This window comes from Hyperolius riggenbachi, chromosome 3, assembly GCF_040937935.1.
Source record: "Hyperolius riggenbachi isolate aHypRig1 chromosome 3, aHypRig1.pri, whole genome shotgun sequence".
In the NCBI taxonomy this organism is placed as follows: domain Eukaryota; kingdom Metazoa; phylum Chordata; class Amphibia; order Anura; family Hyperoliidae; genus Hyperolius; species Hyperolius riggenbachi.
The window spans coordinates 26,026,701-26,040,781 of NC_090648.1; positions in this window are offsets into that span (position 1 = coordinate 26,026,701).

Here is a 14,081-nt window from a genome sequence, read left to right on the forward strand (position 1 = left end):
GTGCTAGCTGCGTGTAACAAAAAAAATTATGCAAATCGGCCCACCAGGGCCTGAGAACTCAGCTCAGCTCGGGATTATCGCCCAGGAGGTTAAGAGCCATCCTGTGCTGTCACAGCCACTCCAACATCGCCAGAGTTGAGTTCCAGCGAGTTGGGACATCAATGATCAGGCAGTGTGATGGCAGGCCCTTGCACTGCTGCAGGTTGGCCTGGGTTGCAGAGGCAGTGGCAGAGCAATGGAAATGGCGCACCAGCTTCCGCCCAGCTTCCAGCAACTGGCCCATCTCAGGGTAGGTGCACAGAAAGTGCTGCACCACCAAATTGAGGATGGAGCCAAGCAGAGGATGTGCTCGAGTTCCCCCAGGTGCAGCATGACCAATATGTTAGACCCATTATCGGACTCCACGTAACCAACTTTGATGCCTCTAGGGGTGAGCCACCTCTGCGCCTGCTCCCTGAGGGTGGTCAGGATGTGGGCGGCCATAAGCTTATCCTTTCCCAGGCTGACCAATTTCATCAGTGCTGGGCAGTGGTGAGACTTTGCGCTGCTGCTTAGGTGTGCTTGCTTGCTTGCAAGGTGTGGAGGCAATGGGATCAGTGGAGCCTGCTGCATCTCCCCTGGTGGCACCACCAACTGGCCTGCTGCCATGCCATCTGCTGCTGCTGCATTCTTCTCATTCTCTTCCACCAATGTCACCTAGTGCGCGGTAAAGGACAGGTAGTGGACTGTCCCAAATTGACTGCTCCAGGAGTCCATGGTGATATGGACCCACTAGCCCACAGCGTGGTCAAGCTAATGGGCTGTGTTTGCCACCACAAACTCATGCAGTGCTGGGATGGCAGTCCTTGAAAAGTAGTGGCAGCTGGGGATTCGCCACTCTGGGACTCCAAACTGGAGCAGCACGCGCATATCACTCCCCTCCTGCACCAGGGAGTACATAAAGAGCTGGGAACACATGCCCCAGGCCAGCAAGCCATACTGCTTCCGGATGTGCCTGTGGCCAGGAGGCAGAGGTTTGGTCAAAACTTGAAAGCTGTCACTCAGCAGGGTCTGCCAATGTCCTGCAGGGGAATCTGAGGAGGCCAATGAGAACTGGCTGGCCTCATCAGCCTAAATGTCTGTGGCATGAGCTGCTGAAGGCACACTGGAGGGAGAAGTGCATTTTTGTACTGCTGCTAGTGCTTGAAAACCATGAGGGAGGAATGATGCTGCTGCTGCTCCTGAATGCCGCGTGCGTGGTCTCCTGCTCTGACCACCCCCTTCCTGGTCCTTCAGCCTCCCAAATTATGCAAAATCATTACAGTGATGGCTCTTCAGGTGGGCCTGTAGGGATGAGCTACACATCCGGCTCAAGGTTTTTTTGCAGGAGTTACACACTACATAGCTTACATCTAGGGTGGACACATGGAAAAAAATTAATATTGGGAATGTAAACACCCCCTATGGTGCAAAGAGATTGTGGTGGCTCTCCCTCTGGTTGGGGGTTGCATGGTGGTGGTGGTGTAAGAAACAGTTATATAATGCTGCCAAGTTTCATTATCCTGTTTAAATTGGGTTGTTAAAGTAAATGTGTTTCTGTATTACTTTGATTATGGCCCTTTAAGAGATCAGCTACAGGTTGAAGGAACACACCCCCAGGAGTGTAGTAGAGCCTGGCTCCAAATGCAAAGGAGGGGAAAAGGTTCTAGAGACTTCTGGGCAGAAGCAGGACAAGGTTTGTTGTTTTTCTCTTGTGCTGCTAGAGAAGTGTGTAAATAGAGAATGTTAATATGAAAAGACTGCATTCAGAGGAGCTACACTGAAAAGGACTGTGCAATGGCTGATCAGAGAGAGAACTGTGTGGATTGCCACTAATAGGAAGAGACTCACAGTGCTGTCGAGGTACCGGACAGTGACTGTAGAATCCCAGATTAGATCATACCTCACTACACACATTTTGTAGGACGACCAGAATACCAAAGAATATCTGCTATTGAACTTCATCATTATCCAACCAGATCCCTGCATGCTGAGTAGGACTTCATGGTTCCAGATCCTGTGTTCACCAGAACAAGAAACGGCAGCGGGCGCGCACTTCTATAAACTGTAAGCGGTCCACTTAGACCACTGGGGAACAAAGGGAGGGTGCGCACCCAACTGTGAAGTTAGGGTCACTCAGGGTCAGTTTTCAGTACTGTTGTTCATAAATTGTCTGCACTGCAAATATAGACTTAGGAATAATCTAAGAAAAACTTGTTACAGGGTCTTCCTTGAACTGTTTGTGTTATATTGAAGATTTTGCTTATCTTTATCCCCTAAATATTGTATGTATCCCTATTTATTGTCCAGCGCTGTGTAATATGTTGGCACTTTATAAATACAATAAATAAATCACCGTTACACGCGAATAATCTGTCTTTCCATAGAAACCATAGTAAAGGCAATTTTCTTGAATTTAATCACTGTGTGCACATTCTTTTCTGGTTTGTGGAGCCCGAACCACCTGCCTTGCCCTCGGTTCACAGTGGTGCTGCTGCTGCTGTTGGCTGAAGCAGCAGCCTGTGGCTCCTGCCTTCCATGCCCACTGCTGGACCTGCCCCTGCCTGAAATGTGGCGGCAATGCAATTGCAATTGCCTATGCTCCTGTGCCTCAACCTCCTCCGAGCTGCCTTCGGAGACCTCAGGCTCATAAGGATGGTCCTCCTGCCTTTCATCCTCATTGTCAGGAAACAGGTCTTCTCCTGCCCCCCCCCCCCCCCCCCATGACCTCTTCCACCCCAACATCCACAGACACAGACCTCTCCTCATCCTCAAAATCTGGTTGTGCTGGCCTAAGCCCAACCTCCTCCACATCAGGCCCCATGAACTCATCATAGGCAGCCATCAAGATGCACCCAGATGCCAGACTGAGGGACAGAATGCTCTCATCCAGGCAAGGCTGACCACTGGCTGCTGGGGTGAATGTCAAACCAAGCGTTGGCTGCTGCTGCTGGTGCTGGGAGTGCTGGTCACAGCTGAGGTCTATGAACAAGTAATAATGGGCTACTCCTCCGTCATCTCCATCAATGCCTGTGAGTTACTCTCCTGAATGACCACACGGCAACCCAAGGTGCTGCAAATGGGTGCCACCGGCGTTGGCTGACTGAGCTGTGCTGCTGATGGACGCCTCTCTGCTGCACCCCCTACAGCTGAGTGCCCTCTCCCTGGCCGTGGACCATTCCTAGAAGCAGCGGAGGCATTGGCACTCCCTCTCTCGACATTCTCTATGCACAATATTTGATTTTAAAGGTGTTGCTTTTTACTGTCAATAATATGTGTGGGGCCTGGGGACAGACAGAATATGACAGGGGGCTTTATTCATATACATTTTTTTTACAGACTGAACTGAAAAAACAAAAACAAAAATGTGCAGATGGTGCAAATACTGAATACAGTAATAGAGCAGTAAAATCAGTGAACACGTGCCTGCCTGCACTATGCACAGCAAAGTAACTGCATGCTAGCACAGTACAATGTCACTGACTACACTAAGTGACTAACTAAGTTAAGTTGATCACTGGCTGGCTGGCTAGCTAAATACAAGTATCAAATACAGTAATAGAGCACAAAAATCAGTGAACACCTGCCTGCCTGCACTACGCACAGCACAGTAACTGCACACTAGCACAGTACACTGTCACTAACTACACTGAATGACTACAACTACCTTAAGTTGATCACTGCTGGCTGGCTAGCTAAATACAAGTATCAAATACAGTAATACAGAACTAAAATCAGATAACCTGCCTGCCTGCACTAAGTACAGCACTCAGTAGACTGGCACTGAGGAGTACACTGACTGCAACTAACTTGAGTTAATAATAATCACTGGCTGGCTAGCTAAATACAAGTATCAAATACAGTAATAGAGAAATTAAATGAGAGAAAACACTGGGTTCTTACACAAAAAAAATGTTCTTGCTTTATGCAATATGGCCTGGAGATGCTCTCAGTCCACAGAGTCTAGCAAGGACGGAGCTCTGAACTTTGCCACCACTTTATATACAGAAGGGGAGGGCAGAGCCATGATTGGTTGCTCAGGGCCTACGCTTGGGTCCTCTGATTGGCCCAGGGACTTCATTTCCTCCAGTCACGGATTTCCGCTCCGTTATCACGGCCAATCATGGGCAGAATACACAGAATAATGGCTGAATCCGTGATTGACTTCCATGATCGATTCTAGATCACAGATTCAGGTCACGATGTCGGATAGTGAAAAAATGCTTGTGAATCACAAGTTTGTGATGAGCATCCCTAACCACTAATCCATTGCGACTACGTGGCGTGCATAAGAAAAATAAATGGGAAGAAATGGCAATAAATAATCACCTAAACTAGCACATTGAACAGTCAAAACTATTATGCATTGCCAGATCTTTATAGAAAAAAGCAGGAGAGGAAAAGATCGGCACTGCGAAGCTCCATTTATTGCAAAGTGAGGCACATTAACCTCCCTGGCGTTCTATTAAAATCGCCAGGGAGGCTGCGGGAGGGTTTTTTTTAAATTAAAAAAAAACTATTTCATGCAGCCAACTGAAAGTTGGCTGCATGAAAGCCCACTAGAGGGCGCTCCGGAAGCGTACTTTCGATCGCCTCCGGCAATCGAAAGTAACAAGATAGGCCGCAATGAGCGGCCTATCTTGTTTCGCTTTCCTCGTCGCCATGGCGACGAGCGGAGTGACGTCATGGACGTCAGTCGACATCCTGACGTCAGAGCCGCCCTGTCCAGCCCCTAGCGCCGGCCGGAACTGTTTGTTCCGGCTGCACTGGGCTCGGGCGGCTGGGGGGACCCTCTTTCGCCGCTGCACGCGGCGGATCGCCGCGGAGCGGCGGCGATCGGGCAGCACACGCGGCTGGCAAAGTGCCGGCTGCGTGTGCTGCTTTTTTCAGATTGAAAATCGGCCCAGCAGGGCCTGAGCGGCGACCTCCGGCGGCATACCCCGAGCTCAGCTCGGGATTACCGCCAAGGGGGTTAAGCAAAGCACACAAAGTGACAAAGTTGCAACATACCAGTGTCCGAAGCTATGTGGGTGACGGTGGGTGCAGGACACTGGTAGAGACCCTGAAGCGAAAAAAAAATTATGATAATATGATATTATGATTTGTATGTGTAATACAGCTAAGAAATAAAACATTAAGGTCAGATACATCAGTCTAATTGTATCCAGTACAGGAAGAGTTAAGAAACTCCAGTTGTTATCTATGCAAATAGCCATTGAGCTCTACGACTTTCAAAGTTATGGAGAGGGCTGTTTTCTGATTTTATTATCTCAACTGTTAGTGAACAAATTTCTTTTTCTCTGCCAGAGGAGAGGTCATTAGTTCACAGACTGCTCTGAAAGAATTATTTTGAATGCTGAGTGTTGTGTAATCTGCACATATTATAGAATGATGCAATGTCAGAAAAAACACTATATACCTGAAAATAAAAATATGAGAATATTTTCTTTGCTGCTAATCTTCTAGTAATTATTCATAGTACACAACCAATTCATTATATCATATTTGTTGTCGCTTCAGTGTCTCTTTAAGCCTGTTTCCTCCGCTGTAGTGTCAACTGCACTTTCTATGTACATTGCAAGAACTTTGCCTAATCCTATGCCTACTTAAAGAGACTCTGTAACAAAAATTGCATCCTGTTTTTTATCATCCTACAAGTTCCAAAAGCTATTCTAATGTGTTCTGACTTACTGCAGCACGTTCTACTATCACCATCTCTGTAATAAATCAACTTATCTCTCTCTTGTCAGACTTGTCAGCCTGTGTCTGGAAGGCTGCCAAGTTCTTCAGTGTTGTGGTTCTGTGATGCATCTCCCCCCTTTAGGACCCTCTCTGCACTATTTACATTAGGGCAGCTTCTCTCTTCTCTCTTATCTTTTACAAGCTGGATAAATCCTCCTCTGAGCTGGCTGGGCTTTCACATACTGAGGAATTACATACAGGCAGAGCTGTCTGCACTCTGCAGGAAGAAACAGCCTGACACTTCAGTGGAAGATAGCTGCAGGGGGAAAGAAACACACAAATGATCTCTTGAGAGTCAAAAGGAAGGGTGTATACAGCCTGCTTGTGTATGGATGTGTTTTCTATGTGTGGACATACTGTACATCAACCTACTTCCTGTTTTGGTGGCCATTTTGTTTGTTTATAAACAAACTTTTTAAAACTGTTTTTAACCACTTTTAATGCGTCGAGGAGCGGTGAAATTGTGACAGAGGGTAATAGGAGATGTCCCCTAACGCACTGGTATGTTTACTTTTGTGCGATTTTAACAATACAGATTCTCTTTAAAACAAAAACAAAAAAATGAAGCCCTCTCTTAAAAACATAGGACTTTATAGGATTAGGTGTTTATTTTCATGCATATTAACTAACTAACCGATATTACGCATCAGTTTATGCAAAGCTCTCTTTATCTCCTGGTTCCTCAGGCTGTAGATAATGGGATTCATCAATGGTGTCACCATAATGTACAGTAAAGTTCTGTATTTGTTTAAGTTGATTGCACCGTCATTTGTTGGGACAATGTAAACTGCAATCAGAGTTCCATAATAAGTACAGACAGTAACCAGGTGGGAACTGCAGGTGGAGAAGGCCTTTCTTCTTCCATACGCAGAAGATATCTTCAGGACAGTGTAAGAAATGCAAATATAAGTTATGGTGATAAAAACAAATGGAAACAATAGTGTTAATATTGAAGTAATCAAGTCTTGGATCATCAAACCAGATGTGTCTGAGGTGGATAATGCCACAACTGGTCCAAAATCACAAAAGAAGTGGTCAATGTAATTAAGGTTACAAAAACGTAATTGAGCCACCAAAATTATTTCACTTGATGCTATCAAGGTGTCTAAGAACCAAGAACCAGCGACAAGCTGCAGGCAAACACGAGGGCTCATAAGGGCAGAATATTGCAGTGGGCTGCAAATTGCAATAAATCGATCAATGGACATAACAACAATAAGACAACTTTGCAACAATCCAAAAATACCAAAACACCCCATCTGGACAATGCATCCAGTAACTGGCAGTTTCCCTTCCTCCAAAAATATCATATAAAGCATCAGTGGCACAACACTACTGGTGAAGAGAACATCAGCTGTAGCTAAATGTTTAAGAAAAAAGTACATTGGGATTTTAAGATGGTCAACCGTAATTACCAACACTATTATGAAAAGGTTGCTACAAAGAATCATCATGTAGATTAGAAGACACCCAATAAATATTAGAGCTTTGAATTTATTAAAAACTTGAAATCCAAGTAAACGAATCTGAGTAACTTGAGTCTGATTGACTTCACACATCATTAGAGATATGACTGAGACCAATACAAATGTACTTTTTGAACTGATGTGTTTTAGAGTTTAAGAAGCATAAAAGATGTTAATAAAAGAAATGGTTGTTTATCTATCTATTTCACGTTACACCTGAAAATAAAACAAATAAAAACTTAGTAAACAACAATATACATGTAAACATTTGAATGAAAATTATAGTTTATAATGTTTAATTATCCACAGCCAGAGAGTCAAATGGCATCTTGTACTTCATTAGCCTGTTTTTTTGTTTTTGTATCTATTATGGGTTGCTGGCTGCTTTATCAACCACCTGTGCACACAACTGTACTGTCACTTTATATAATGTGCTATTATTAATTTGATCGGCTATACAAAACATCATGGCACTTGTGTTGGAATTTTTTTTAACCCCTTGAGGACCACTTGTGTTAAACCCCCCTAAAGACAAGGCCATTTTTCTTCAATTGGGCCACTGTAGCTTTAAGGGCTTGCTGCAGGGATGTACAACTCAGTACACAAGTGACCCCCCTTCTCCCCACCAACAGAGATTTCTGTTGGTGGGATCTGATCGCTCCCCCACTGTTTATTTATTTATTTTTATAAATATTTTTTGTATTTATATTTAAATACTGTAAATGTGCTCTTTTTTCCCCCAGGTTCCTTCCCTCCCTCCCGCCAATTGGCGAGAAGTGGTCGGCAAGGAGTTAAAGGGAAACTATTATGAATTAACTTTGGCGTTGGTTTCAGCTCTTTCACCTCACTTCCATTTTCCATGGAAATATCATGGATTCCAACGAAAATGAGAACTTTCTCGAAAAGACATTCTCTCATTCCCCTTGTCCTCAGTGCATTTGGGGAGATTGCGACTTTGCATACAAGCCCATAAATTCTTGTGTGAATACTCATCTCTGTGAAAAGGTGTTTTCTCGAGCCCATAGACTTCAATGAGCTTGGATAAATATTTTTTCTAATGCACATATATTTTCAAAAATATTCACATCTGTTTGAGACTGTGACATTTCTTTTTAAATTAAGGCAAAACAAAATGGTCATATTTGGTCAGTAGAAATGATCCATGTGTTGGCATCAGCTTACCCCTCTAATTTCTTTTTGACTGACTTTTGACTTACATTGTATTTGCCACTATAATAGTGATTTTTAAACATTGCTGTGTTTTTATTATTTTGCTTTATTTTCCTATTTTTTAAGTGACCCTGAGCAGTGACTTAAATTAAAAGATTACACTTACCTGGGGCGTCCTCCAGCCCACCGTAGGCCGCGAGGTCCCCCAGAGTCCTCCTGGCTCTTTTCCATGTGCCTCTGCCGGCCCCCGTTACCGGCGACACCCGGGTCGGGTGTCGAGCCAGCTCTTCCTGGTTCCTGTCCATGATGACGCTATGCGTCATCATGGAGGCCGGCGTGACAGGTCTGCGCATGCGCGGTTTTCTAATGCTAAACCGTGCATGCGCAGACCTGTCACGCAGGCCCACCCCTCCCCCCTGGGGCCCGTTCAGACCGCTGCCCGCCGCCTGCACACATGCTTATTGAAGCTGGAGGAGAGCGCAGAGGGGAGAGCCCGAGGTGAGGGAGGGGGAGACCATCCCTCCTCCTCGCCGAGTGTGGCCATGGCTTTCCCCTCATGCTGCGACCCCTTCAGTGCCCCAAAACGGCCCTGAGTGGGAACCCAGGGGGAGGGGTGCCTAGTCAGAATCTCTGCAGGGGGGCCCGGTGGCTCCTAGTTACACCCCTGTCTGGATGTGTTTAAATCCAGACTGAAAACCCACCTGTTCATTTTGGCATTTGCAGAAATATAATTTTTGTTGTGTTAATACTTCATCCTGCTATCAATTTTTGAATCTGAGAGAGCCTAAGCGCTTTGAGTCATATGGGAGAAAAGCGCTATAGAAATGTTATTGTTATTGTAAAGAAGGCACCTTACATATTCTTCTGACAAGAGGCATACTTAAAATATTATCATCTATTTAAACAAGATGTCAAGCAACACTTACCAGATTTTAAAGAGGCGACTTTACTAACAGTACCATAAAGATGTAATCTCATAAGACATGTGGACGCTGCACCAGAAGTGGAGGAAGGCAGCAAATCGCTTCTTTCCTAAAAATCATAAAAACCTTGTTACAGTACTTGATCAGTAAATAATATTAAGGGAAGGGGAGAGGGATAGAAGAAATTAGTGTATCAGTCCAAATGCACTGTGAAGTCAATTTATTACTGCTAAGTGCTGCTGATACAACATCTGCATGATAAGTAAAACCACATGATAAAAGTATATTCATACAGTGTGTCTCCTCTTGATGGATGAGAAGGAACTGAAGCTGATTTCTGGCTGATAGTGTTTTCATCGGTCAGGCAGGGAGACAAGCTGAATATGTTCTAGACTATTCAGATTATTTATAAAGACAGAATCGGAGGTGTGAAATTCCAGGTGGATTGTGAGATTGTGACAGTTATGTATAGCACAGTCCCTTGTGTCCAGAGAAGCAGCTGAGAATGTATGCTGCTAATTAATATCAAAGGACCTCAGTATATTTTTAATTATTGAATGCTATTTAAGAGATCCAAAAAATGAGTAGTGGTGGATATGAGGATAACAGTGATATAACAGATTTCCATATAAAATAATAATATTAATAATAATAATTAAAATAATACTGTGTAAATAGCTGCCCAATATGTCACTACACATGCCGCCAACTGAGAAGAAGATGATACCCCATGGTTTGTACAACCCTATATACTGCCCCCTATACCCTCCTCACCCCTATTGACTGTAAATCCTAGCCCCCTGTACCATCCCTTATATGGACTGTATACCTTTATGGACTGTATACCCTAGCTCCCTATACTCTTCCCTTTGGGCAGCGGTCGTGGACACGTGGCCATGCGCAGGTCCCGGCCGTGCATACGTGTGTGTAGTGGCCGAGCATGAGTTGCGGACATGTGCATGAGGTTGGGGCACGAATGCAGCACGCACCCATTGGCCTAGCGCCCATTGATTAAACTGGCCACTAAAACCCACTTACTTACTTAAGATGTCCCCCACCATACTTCACTGTTGGAATGGCTTTGAACAGATCATAAATAGTGCAAAGTTTCTACTTCATAAACTTCCTTATGCCCTCCCTGTCATAAAGAATGTTATTATCATTATTTAGTACTAGCTGGACGCCCGGCGTTGCCCGGGTATGTATTTGGCTAGAGTTGGCTCTGCCCACTTTTCCTAACCCTAACACACAATTTCTTAATGACGAAGTATGTGAGCTTTGCGGTCTTTGGCATCAATAATTTGCAATGAAATAAAAATAATCTGATTAAATGTGGTTCCACCCCTTTTTTGAATGTGAACCCCAATCACCCAATGGCCAACTGTACCAGGAACAGGTGATTAACAGTGCAAGAATGGCAGCAATTAAATATTCCCCTTAAAAATCAATAGGAGGATTTTGATTGGCTTTTATAGGCTCCACCCACTTTTCTGAATAATAATCCCAGTCACCCAGTGACCAACTGTGCAAAGTTTGAGAACCCTACCATTATCAGTGTAAGAATGGCTGCAGTTTACATTTGCGCAATGAAAACGGAAAATTGTATACTTACCTTCCGTAATTTTCCTTTCATGGATCAAACGATGGCAGCATACCTATGGGTATTGGCTCCGCCCCCTAACCCTGATAGGACAGTTCATCTATAAGTTTTTAGCACCCACCCCCTCCAGCCATTCTGGTCTAAAATCAGTCCTCGAATGGACAAGAGGGAGGGATTCGTATGCCGCCATCGTTTGATCCAGGAAAGGAAAATTACGGAAGGTAAGTATACAATTTTCCGTTTTCCTGGACCAAACATGGCGGCATACCTATGGGATATAACAAACCACAATTGAGGGAGGGAATGCTGCAAAACATACGTATTTATTCATACAGACAAAACAGCTTTGCCAAACTCGACAGAAGACAGAGAGGCAGGATCAACATGATAGTGCCACAAAAATGTATTTACAGAAGACCAACTGGCCGCTTTACAGATAGACTTTACTGAGACTTTCGAGAAGCATGCCCAAGAAGCTGCCATGCCCCTGGTAGAGTGCGCATGAACTTCCTTTGGGGCAGGAAGCCCCCTAATAGAGTAACGTTTCTGAATAATTCTAACCAGTCAAGAAGCCACAGTTCTGGTAGTTACTGGAAGGCCTTTCCTAGGACCTCTAAAGTTGATAAACAATCTATCTGAATTTCTGAATGAAGCTGTACACTCCAGATAAGCCCTGATGGACAGGCCAACATCCAAAGAATGGCATTCACCCTCTGAAGAGAACGTAGGTAGGGACAGTTCCTGATTAATGTGGAATCCAGACGCTACTTAAGGCACAAACTGTGAAACTGGCCTAATCACTACCCTATCCGGGAAGAATTCCAAGAGATTACTTGAGCAGCCTAGAGCTTGGAGGTCTGAAACTCTCTTCCCAGAGGCTATAGCTGTCAGGAAAACTGTCCTTAAGGTCAAATCTTCTAGAGAGATGGACTGTAATGGAAAGAAAGGTGGAGAAGAAAGGATTTCCAACACCATGGGTAGATCCCATTTTGGGAAGAATGGTTTTCTTGGAGGCCTCATCTTGAAAATAGCCTGTACAAACTGCACAACCAAGGAATGGAAGGCCCACTTCTGATTCGTTAACACTGAAAGGGCTGATATTTGGACCTTGATTGCTGCCACACTAAGACCCTTCTCCACTCCTGACTGAAGGAAGTCCAGGATGTTTCTTACGTCTGGAGACATACTATCGAATCCTTCCTCCAAGGAGAAGAGAATGAACTTTTCCCATATACGATAGTAAGTTGCGTTAGTGGAAGGCTTCCTCGCCCTTAGAAGTGTCTCTACCACCTGGTTGGAACATCCCATGTCTGCATACTTCTGCCTTTCAATCTCCAGGCCGCTAAACATAGGCCTTTGACTCCCGGATGAAAAAGACTCCCCTGAAGCAGAAGGTCGTGGATCGCCGGTAACCTTACTGGCTACTCTACGCTTAGGAACATTGCGAGAGGAAACCATGGTCTCCGCGGCCAGAAGGACAGAATAGTTATGATCATGCATGACTCCCTGCACAACCTCTGCAGAAATCTGGGAATCAGTGTAATTGAAGGAAAGGCATAACCTAGCCGGAAGTCCCATTTCTGAGTCAGACAATCCACTCCTGCTGAGGTGGAATGTTGGTAAAGTGAAAAGAATCTCTGCACCTTGTTGTTCCGTGGGGATGCCCAAAGATCCATCTGCGGCTGACCCCACCTTGAGACTATCTTCCTGAAGATCTTCTCGTGCAAGGACCACTAGTCTGGACTCGCGAACCTCCTGCTCAACTAGTCGGCTAAGACATTCCTCTCCCCCGGAAGGTACGATGCCGTGAGGTCTGACAGATTTTTCATAGCCCAATTCATTAGCAGAGCAGCTATTTGGAGCAATGACTGACTCCTCGTTTCTCCTTGCCTTCTGACATATGCCACTACCGTGATGTTGTCTATCCTCAACAAGACCGACTTCCCATAAATCAGATGGCGAAAAGCCTTCAAGGCCATATAGGCTGCCTTCAGCTCCAGGAGATTCGAAGGTACACCCTTTTGCACTGTTCTCCACTTCTCCTGCATTCGGATCCCATTGCAGTGGGCTCCCCAGCCTCTCAAACTGGCATCCGTGGTGATGACTACTGGAATATCTGTCTGAATCTAATGGCAGTTTCTCAAGTTCTGTTCTGTGGCCCACCACAGAAGGGAGTCCCTCACAAGAAATGGGAGATGAAACCTCTGAAGCATGCTCCTCTTGTTCCATCGATGCAGAAAGAATGTCTGAAACTTCCTTAGCGACCAGTGGGCCCATTTCACCATTGGGATACAGGATAAGAATGTCACCAGCAAGCTCAAACACTCTCTGGCAGACAGGGACTGATTTCTCAAGGCCCTCCAAACTTTTCCCTGAATTGCTGTAATCTTCTGCTCGGGAAGGCAAACTGGATTTTGGACTGTGCGAAACCTTGCCCCCAGGAAAACCAAGTCCTGAGACGGCACCAACTGGCTCTTCTTGAGGTTGACTAGCCATCCCAGGCGTTGCAGTAGCTGAAGCAGGGTGGACTGGTGTTGGATCAACTGCTTCTGATCTCGGTGGAGCAGCAGAATGTCGTCCAGGTAATGGAATATCCTCAGACCCTGGAGTCTCAGATACGCAATGACTGGAAGAAGAACCTTGGTGAATGTTCTTGGAGCGGTTGACAGTTTGAATGGCAGACACTGAAATTGGTAACCTTTCCCTTCTACAGCAAACCTGAGGATTCTTTGAAAACTGCGCTTTATGGGAATATGAAGATAAGCGTCCGCCAAGTCCATCGTTGTCATCCAGTCTCCTACACTTATCATCGGGATGATGGATTGCAGAGATTCCATCTTGAAGTGCTTCACACATATATGCCTGTTCAAGTATTTCAGGTCGAGAACTGGTCTCCAACCGCCTGATCACTTTATTACCAAAAACAGAAGAGAAAAGATTCCTGTTTTGCATTCTCTGTGTGAAAGTGGAATAATTGCCTCCTGAGCCAGTAAAGTTTGTACATACTCTGTGAGGACCAACTTCATCTCCTTGTCTCGCGGAATTCTTGTTGGCATGAACTTGAAGCGTGGGGGTCTCTTTTTGAATCTTCAAGAATGTCCCTCCTTCAGGGTATTCAGCACCCATGAATCCTCAACTATTCCCACCCAAGATTCCCAAAAG